Source organism: Chrysochloris asiatica, unplaced genomic scaffold (assembly GCF_000296735.1).
Source record: "Chrysochloris asiatica unplaced genomic scaffold, ChrAsi1.0 scaffold00069, whole genome shotgun sequence".
In the NCBI taxonomy this organism is placed as follows: Eukaryota; Metazoa; Chordata; class Mammalia; order Afrosoricida; family Chrysochloridae; genus Chrysochloris; species Chrysochloris asiatica.
In genome coordinates, this window is record NW_006408587.1 from 11,530,775 (window position 1) to 11,540,330 (window position 9,556).

The window sequence follows — 9,556 nt, forward strand, 5'->3', positions numbered from 1 at the left end:
CACAAGCATGTTCCTTTGTATAGTGTGCTTTATGGTCTATACACCTGAGGGTTCACTGGGTCACTCAGTGGGTTGCAATTGATTATTATCTGAGAGAGGATGCTATGGGGATGGATAGGGTGACCGAGGTCATAAATTTTTGGAATAAAGCAAAATTTAGGTATTAGGTTTGAAAGGTCCATTGCTTTGTGCTGTGACACCAATGTACGTCAGGTGCTAAGGCAGTCTTATAACGTTCTAAAATCAAGATTGATCTTTGCCTTTTAAATGTCTCCTGAGGCTTCCAGACTATGAGGAGGGATCTGAAGGACAACAACAATATATTTTCACGAGAAAGTGAATGTGACTGATTGTTAGTCAGCCACGGACAGAAGAACAAAGGTGAAAAGGAAAGTGGCTCAGAGGTCTATCCCATTTCATGACTGTCTGTTAAACAGCAATGGGTCATTTAGTCAGGAGGTCAGACTTCCTCACGTTGCCTTTATTTAGAAACTTTACTGCTCAGGAAAATGGATCCATAAATAAATCTACATATATTCTTAATTTTCAGTAGAAGTCATGATTAAAAGGATTCATGTATATGCCAGTGCATGAACAACTGGCATAATTTTTGTTTTAACTATTTAGTGTGAACTGGATGAAGGTTTACAGAGCAGATCAGTTCTCCATTCTACAGTTTATATACATTTTGCTTAGTGTCATTGATTATAATCTCCACAATGTAACATCACTTATCGCATTACTTCCCGGTTTAGTGTTTTCATTCTTCCTTCTTTCCCAACCTTTCAGAGCATCATCCTTGAGTAAAACGGGAGTCATTTTGACTTTACTAAAAGCAAACTAAAGGAGCTCTGAGAGCACAGCGATTGAGTTGGGCTGCTTAACCTCAAGGTCAGCAGCTGGAAACGACAAACTGTTCCACAGCAGAAAGATGCTATTTCTGCTCGTGTAAAGATTTACAGCCTCAGAAACCCTATGAAGGGTCACCATATGTCTGAGCCAACTCCACGGCACACCACTACCACCACTAAAATCTAATTAACTGATCGATTAATAAGCCACTTGTAGTTCCTAAGTCTTTCTTATCTCTGAAATTTAATGAGTTTCTGTAACTGGAACCAGTCAGTCTCTCTCGAATCATGCTAGTACACCCGCTTTACTTAACAATGTTGAGATATTACTTAATACAATTTTATAAAATATAAGAAAATTCCTCATTCTATTATGAAACTAGTTTTAGAAATAGTAATGTATTTATTTGATTATTGTTGTTGTTGTTAAATGCCATTGAGTCTGACTCTTACTGACTCTGTATAGGGTTTCCAAGGCTATACATCTTTGTGGGAGCAGAAATGTTCTGTATTTATAACTTCAGCCTAGAGGCTCTTCATGGAACTCCAGATTGACATGTTTAATTGTGTAGTTTACAAATCTACATGAATTTGTAAACCATAAGCATCTCAAATTAACACCTATTATAAATGAGAAATCAGAGTGTTTCACAAAATTATAGAATTTTCAAACCCAGCTTGCTAAAGACAAAAATTTAGAAAATGGACTCGATACATTTTATTACCTCACTCCTTAATGAAACCATCTGCAAACCCTGTTGACTGTACATGTGAAACATAGTTCCAGCATTTAAACAAAGTTTGGGACGTTGTTTTTGTTGTTAGGTGCCATTGATCCATAATGAACTTACATACATCAGAACAAAACTTTGGTCCTCTGCTATCTTCATGATTTTGTTATGTTTGAGTTCATCTCATTGAGGGTTGTCCTATTTTTTGCTGGCCCTCTACTTTACCATTCTCCAGAGACTGGTTCTTCCTGACAACATGTCCAAAATTTGAAATACAAAGTCTACCACCCTCACTTCAAAGGAGCACTCTGGCTGTCCTTCTTCCAAGACAGATTTGTTTATTCTTCTGGCAGTCCATCATGCTTTCAGTATTCTTCACCAACACCATAATTCAAGTGCATTAATTCTTCTACAGTTTTCCTTACTCACTATCCAACTTCTGCATGCCTATGAAGCAATTGAAAATACTCTGTCTTGGGTCACATGCACCTTAGTCCTCTTTGCTCTTTAACATTTTAAAGAGTTTTTTTTTTTTTTGTGTGTGTGTGTGTGTGTGTGTTTCTCAGATTTGTTTAATGCAGTATGTCATTAGATCTCTTGACAGCTGCTTCCATGAGTGTTGATTGTTGATCCAGCAAAATGAAATTTTTGACAACTTCAGGCCTTTCTCCATTTATTAATTGGCTTCTGTGGTGCTGTAGGATAAGCACTGGGCTAGTAACCACAAAGTCAGGAGTTCAAACCCACCATAAGCTCTCAGAACTACATATAGGATCATGGATTCAAAACCAACTCCATGTCACAGAGCAATGCCAATTTATTGGTTCAATTGTGAGAATTTTTGTTTTCTTTACATTGAGATGCAATCCATACTAAAGACTGTCATTGATCTTCGAGTATTTCAAATCCTCTTTGCTTTCAGAAGGAAGGTTGTTTCATCTGCATATCAAAGGTCGTGAATGAGTCTTTCTCCAGTCCTGATGCTATATTCTTCTTTATAATCCAGTTTCTTAGATTAGTTGCTCAGGATACAGATTTAGTAAGTATGGTGACAAAATATACAACTCTGCTGCATACCTTTCTTGATTTCATATAATTCTGTATATTCTTCCTTGTTCTCTTCTAACAACTACCTCTTAATCTATGTGCAGGTTCCTCATGAGCACAATTAAGTATTCTGGAATATTCATTCTTCACAGTGTTTTCCATAGTTTGTTATGATCCACACAATCAACTGTCTTTGCATAGTCAATGAGACACAATAAAATATATTTATGGTATTCTCTGCTTTCAGCCAAGAGACATCAGATGTCAGCAATGATAACTCTTGTTCCACATCCTCTTCTGAATCTGGCTTGAATTTCTGATAGTTCAAACCAGAACTGGAAACATGTCAATTTGTATTATGTCAATTCCAGAAGACTTGATTTTCCCAACTTAAGTGCAGCTTTGTTTTTTTCCTTCAATATCATAAGTTCTTGATCATATGCTACCTCCTGAAATGGTTGAGCATTGACCATTTCTTTTTGATACAGTGATTCTGTGTATTTTTGCCATCTTCGTTTGATGATTCCTGTCATTCAATATTTTACCCATAGAATCCTTCAATATTGCTTGAATTTTTTCTTCAGTTCTTTCAGTTTAAGAAATGCTGCCTGTGTTTTTCCCTTTGTTTTTTTTTTTTTTTAACTTGTGTTCTTTGCATATTTCATTATAATAATTTATTTTGTCTTCTCAAAATGCCCTTTGAAATTTTCTGTTCAGCTCATTTATTGCATTTATTCTTGAATGTAAAGAAGCTTTGACTTCATTACGTTTAAGAACAAGTTGCAGATTCTCTTCTTACATCCACTTTGGTCTTTTCTTTCTTTCCTGTATTTTAAATAACCTTTAGCTTTTTTTATTTGTAATTTTCTTAATGTTCTTCCACAGCTTCTCTGGTCTTCAGTAATTAGTGTTTAATGCATCAAATCTGTTCTTGAGAAAGTTTGTAAATTCTAGTGGGATATACTCAAGGTCATATTTTGGCTCTCATGAGTTTGTTTTAACTTTCTTCAGGTTCATATATTGAGGAATTGATAGTCTGTTCCATAGTTGGCCCTGACCTTGTTTTGACTGATGATATTGAGCTTCTCCATCATCTCTTCTAACAAATGTAGTCCATTTGATTCCTGTATATTCTATCTGGTGAGGACCACATGTATAGTCACCATTTATGTTGTTGAAAAAGAGTATTTGCAATTAATAAGTCAATGCTCTTGTAAAATTTTATTATGTGATCTCCAGCATCATTTCTATCACTAAGGCCATATTTTCCAATTACTAATCATTCCTCATGGTTTCCAAATTTGCTTTCTAATCACCAATAATTTTCAATGCATTTTTATTTCATGTTTGATCAATTTCAGACTAAAGAAATTGATAGAGTTCTTTAGTCTTATCATCACTGGCTTTAGTGGGTGGTAAGTAAATTTGAATAATGGAGGTCATTAACTGGTTTTCCTTCTAGGAGTATTGATGTTATCCTATCACAGACAGTACTGAGCTTCAACACAGTTATTGAAATGCTCTCTTTGAGGATGACTGTATGCCATTTTCCTACAAATTGTCATCCCCAGAACAGTCTACCATATGACTGTATGATTCCAAATGGCCAATGTCAGTACATTTCAGCTCATTGATAGTGGTGGTGGAGCTGGTTCCAACTCATGGTGACCCTATGTAGGGTTTCTGAGGCTGTAACTCTTTACAGGAGTAGAAAGCTTCATCTGCAGAACAGCTGATAGTTTCAAACTGCTGACCTTGAGGTTAGTAACCCGACTTGTAACCACAATACTACCAGAGCTCTTTCAGCTCATTAATAATGCCCAGGATATCAATCTTTATGCATTCAATTTCATTTTTTGATAACGTCCAACTTTTCTAGATTCATATTTTGTACATTCCATGTTTTCATTGATTAATAGATGTTTGTAGTTGTTTTTTTCTCATCTTGAGCTGTGCCCTATCAGCAAATTAAGGTCCCCAAAATTTTGTTCCATCCATATGAGTAATGTCAACCCTACTTTGAGGAGGCAGCTCTTCCTCTGTCATAGTTCGAGTGCTTTCCTATCTGAGGAGCTCATCTTCCAGCACTATATCAGAGGATCCTCTGGCACTATTCATAAGGTTTTCAGTGGCTAACTCTTTAGACGTGGTCTGGTTCTCCTTCTTCCTAGTCTATCTTAGTCTAGGAGACTAAGCTCTGATGAAACCTGTCCACCATGGGTGACCCTAGTGGTGTTTAAAATACTGCAGCATAGCATCCAGCAGCACCCAGTATGACAAACTGACAGATGTATTGTCGTGTGACATTGTAGCACATCAATGATTACCGTGTTTCTCAAATTTTCATTGATACTAGATGAGCACATGATGTTCTTTCAGTTTAATTTTTGAAGTGTTGCATTATGTGAAACTACTGGCACCTTCAAAACAGACCTAAGCATAGGACCTTATGAGACCATAAAGGATACTTTGGTCATCTAATCCCTTCATAAAACATAAAGGAATGCATTTGAATGAGAAGTGTTTAGTAGCTCTTCAGGTAATATTCATAGATGGTAGTGGTCCAGGAATATCCTTAACTCTACCTATCCTACAGACATACTTATTAAGTTTCTTCTATAAGCCCATATTTTACTAAGCACTGTGGTACAATAGTGACTAATCTGTAATCTTGATTTGAAAAGCATTCACCATCTCTTATAGATGAAAATAATGAAAATGTTTGCAATGAAGTGTGGTGAACATGGAACATTATAGATTCACATAACAAAGGTATCAATTAATGACAACAGGAGTGAATCTTTGCAGGAGCAGTAGTATCATACAAAGATTTCGATATCAGAGGCACCACTATGAAAGGGTGTCTACTTGAGATTTTGTACTAATGACAGGGTAAATGGGGAATGATAAGAGATGAAATTGAAGAAGAAAAAGCCCCAATGACAAGGGTCCTAGAAACCATGTTGATTAATTAAAGATTTATCCTGGAGACAAAGGGAAAACACTGACTGGGAAGTGCTAACTATAGGGCTACTGCATTAGAAAAGATATCCTGACAGCAATGTGGGGAGTAGAGTGGTAGGGGAAAGATGGAAGGGAGAAGCCCTAAGAGGCTGTTGTGGTAGTCCAGGTGCCAGCTAATTGTTGATTGGAATAGTGAAAGTAGAATAAAGAATGGACTTGAAAAAAGTTAAGGACACATTTCAAGTACTGTGGCAGGTATACATAGTAATTATAGTGCCAAAGAAATCTAGGAAATGTCAGACAATAAAATAGTCCAAACCATTTCTAAAAGCTTTATTGATTGCCTGAACACACTTAACAGCATCAACAACAATTCATTGCCAGACGTGAGGGGAGAGAAAAGTCAATCTTTGTTTCAGTTTTTAAGTGACAGTCGTCATAAATGGTAGCTGAATAACAAACTGAATTATTATGATTATGACTGCTGAAGGTGATGTCTGATAAACAGTTAATATTACAAACACCAGAGCAGGGTGAATGCAGATTGTTACTGGCATATGGTAGCCATTAGCTCACTAAACTCTGCAGACTAGCAGATGTGCATGTTTCGGTATGGTAGGGAGAATATTAATTTTAAGGATGAGAACCTCCTGAGGCTTTGGAAGGTTTTTTGAACTTTTGGTTTTCAAAGTTCTCTTTTGTACAAACAGGAGACATGTTGTTGACTGTCTGCTTAGGCACTTCTGATGCATTCAAACTCTACTACTAAACCAAATCTGGATAGAAGGGAATAAGGAGAGACACAAGATATAATATCCCTGTAATCCTAGTTTCAGGGGAGTGTTTAAAATGAAGACACGTGATTAAGGTCTGAAGGTAGATATTTCACATGAAAAATTTCTAACTGTTAAAAAAATGGAACTGTAGATGTATATCTAATGTTATAATTTGAAACCACAAGAAGGAGATTGGCAAGGTGATGGTATATTGAGGAGATTGCAGTCACTGAGATAGAATGAAGTGTATGATTTGTTGAATGTAAAATTGATGATCTGCTCTGTAAATCTTCACTCAATTCATAATAAAAAGTGAGAAAAATAAAGTCATACTTTGATATTGTTTGCCAAGTGGGTAACAAACTATTTTCAGTTCTACCATATATGACTTAAAGATATTTCAATTGTAACTCCATTTTGAAAAACAAAGATCAAGGTGACCAGAGAAGTTCCTTTAAATTCTACTCAAAACAGTGTCATAGAATTCGAAATAGAGAATACAGATCAGTTTAATTTCACCTTTATTGTATAAATACAAAAAAAAAAAAAAAGAGTTCTCTTTCTTTGTAGTGTATAGCTAGATAAAAAGGGAAAGAATAAGGGAAAAAGGAAGGATGTGAAAAGATAATCAAAATGGAGGAAGAAATTGAGGAAAGAGACAAGGGAAGAAAAAAACAAAAGAATATTTCCTTTTATACTGAGTGAAAAGAAGTAGTGGTCATCTGAACACATTTTGTTTATAATAGGGATTTTAGCATACATAGCCAATTATGGTTATCCCAGTGTTTATGAAATGGCAAACACTCAAAGAGATTGAGGGCTGGATATTTACTTTTAACTCTCTCACTTGTCTCTCACAATGTCTCTCTCATCATCATCATCTCTAAGGATTGGGAGAATATTCTGTTATATTTATGAAAAATTGTTAAGATCTGAGTTTATAGTAAGTTTAGAAAGTCTTCTCTTTAATCATTAGGCAGCACTTTTAAGGACTTCATCTCTGAAATTGATAGCAGATGAAGCAGATTGTCAAAAGCAGCCACAATCTAAAAACATACCCTTGAGATAACTATATGTAAACCAACTAAGACTGAGAACTCATGTACCTGGAAAACAAAGCATTTTCATAACCTAGAGATAATTTACTAAAACGGACTTGCTAGCACTCTGCAAGAAAACCCAAACCGGGTACTATAATCAGAGCTAGGCTGTCAGAAGCACAGAAATTCTCACTCAAGCTGAGAAAATATATTTTAATCAGTAAGGCTGATGAACTTCTACTCTCATCTATAAACATGAACAGATGATCAAGAATCGCCAAATATTTGAGGAAATCAATGACGATAAACAGAACTAACCCCAAGGGTAAACAGAAGGAAACTGTGAAATAAGTATAATTAATATCATCTGAGAGGAAATTGATGGATAAGAAAAGAACAGATTGCTAAGGTCAAAATAAGCAATTGGCTCTCTTCTTGAAATTAAAACCATATTTACTGAAAGAAAGCTCTACCTTAATAGATGGGGTTGTTAGTTGGAGGAAGAGTTCCTGAAGAATAAATTAGTGGGCTGGAAGACTGAGCCAATTTTGAACAGAGCTTAAAGACAAAAAGAAATAAATTAAGGGACAGAAATCTATCCTGGAGTTCTAATAGCAGTATTATTGTCAGAAAGAAAGAACAGAGAAGGTAAGGACAAAAGAAGTAGATAATAAAATAATAAGTTTCCTATAATTCAAGATTTAAATCTTTGTATGAAAGAGTCCTTTGAATGCTAATGGAATAATACTGTGAAATAATTATTTTTAAAATTATATTTCTAGAGATATTTATTCCTGTAATATCTTAATATAAATTTTAATAAAAAACAGGCTTATAAAGAAAAATAAAAACAACACAGACATCTTCCTTCACATTTTATTTGTTCCTGAATCCTACTACTCTCTTGAGAAGTAATTATGTTTAACATTTCAGTATGCTTCCGTCCTGAATTTTTCATGGGCTTTATGAGATACACATATATGTAGTTATACAAACACGTGCATGTACTTACATATATCACACTCTACATTAAAATTTTGAAAGTTAGGAAGTTCAATAGGAAAAATAAATTTAAATGATTAATACAAATATGAAGGGGCTTCAAATAGTTTGTGAAAAAATGCAATTGAAAAACAATGTAGTTTAAAAAAAAAAAGAAAGACAATGTAGTTTTTACATGAACTTTTTATGAACCCCCCCTTGTATGAAGTCATCATCAGCCTCACTACAATCAGGGAAATGCAAATTAAAATGAACATTTGCCCAAAAGATATGTATAATATCCTATTTTTGCGAAGGTGAGACAGTCATGCATATTTGAACCTGATGTGGTGCTGGATGATAATGCGCTGGACCAAAAAGTCAGTTTGAACCACAAGGTCAACAATTCAAACCCACTATCCATTCCTTGGAAACCCAATATAGGGTCGTTATGAGTCGGTACTTAATAAAAACAACCACAGTTGGAAAGAAAATAGGTACAGTCAATTAGAGAGAAACAATGATGCACATACCCTGACGCAGGAATAACACTTCTATGACTGTATTGATTGTTGTTACCTGCTGTCTACTCAGTACCAATTCCTAGCGACCTTATGCACAGCAGAATGAAACATTGCCCAGTCCTGCACCAACCTCACAATCATTGCTAAGCCTGAGCCCATTTTTGCCGCCACTGTGTAAATTCATCTCATTGCGTGTCTTCTTCTTCACCATGATGCCCTTTTCCAGGGACTGGTCACTCCTGATAATTTGTCCCAAGATTGAGAGATGAAGTATGTCCCTGCTGGCTTCTAAGGAACATTCTGGTAGACTTCTCTCAACACAGATTTGTTTGTTCTTTTGGCGTCTGTGGTACCTTCAATATACTCCTCCAACACCATAATTCAAATGCATCAATTCTTCTAGGTCTTCCTTATTAATTTCTGACTTTCAACTTTCACATGCATATGAAATTATTGAAAATACCATGGCTTGGGTAAAGTCCAAACTGACATATTTGCTTTAGAAAACTTTAAAGAAGTCTTGTGCAGCTGATTTGCCTAATGCAATACTTGGTTTGATTTCTTAACTGCTGCTTCCATGATTGTTGGTGGTGGATCCTAGCAAAATGATGTCTTTGATAGCTTCAGTCTATTTTCCTTTTA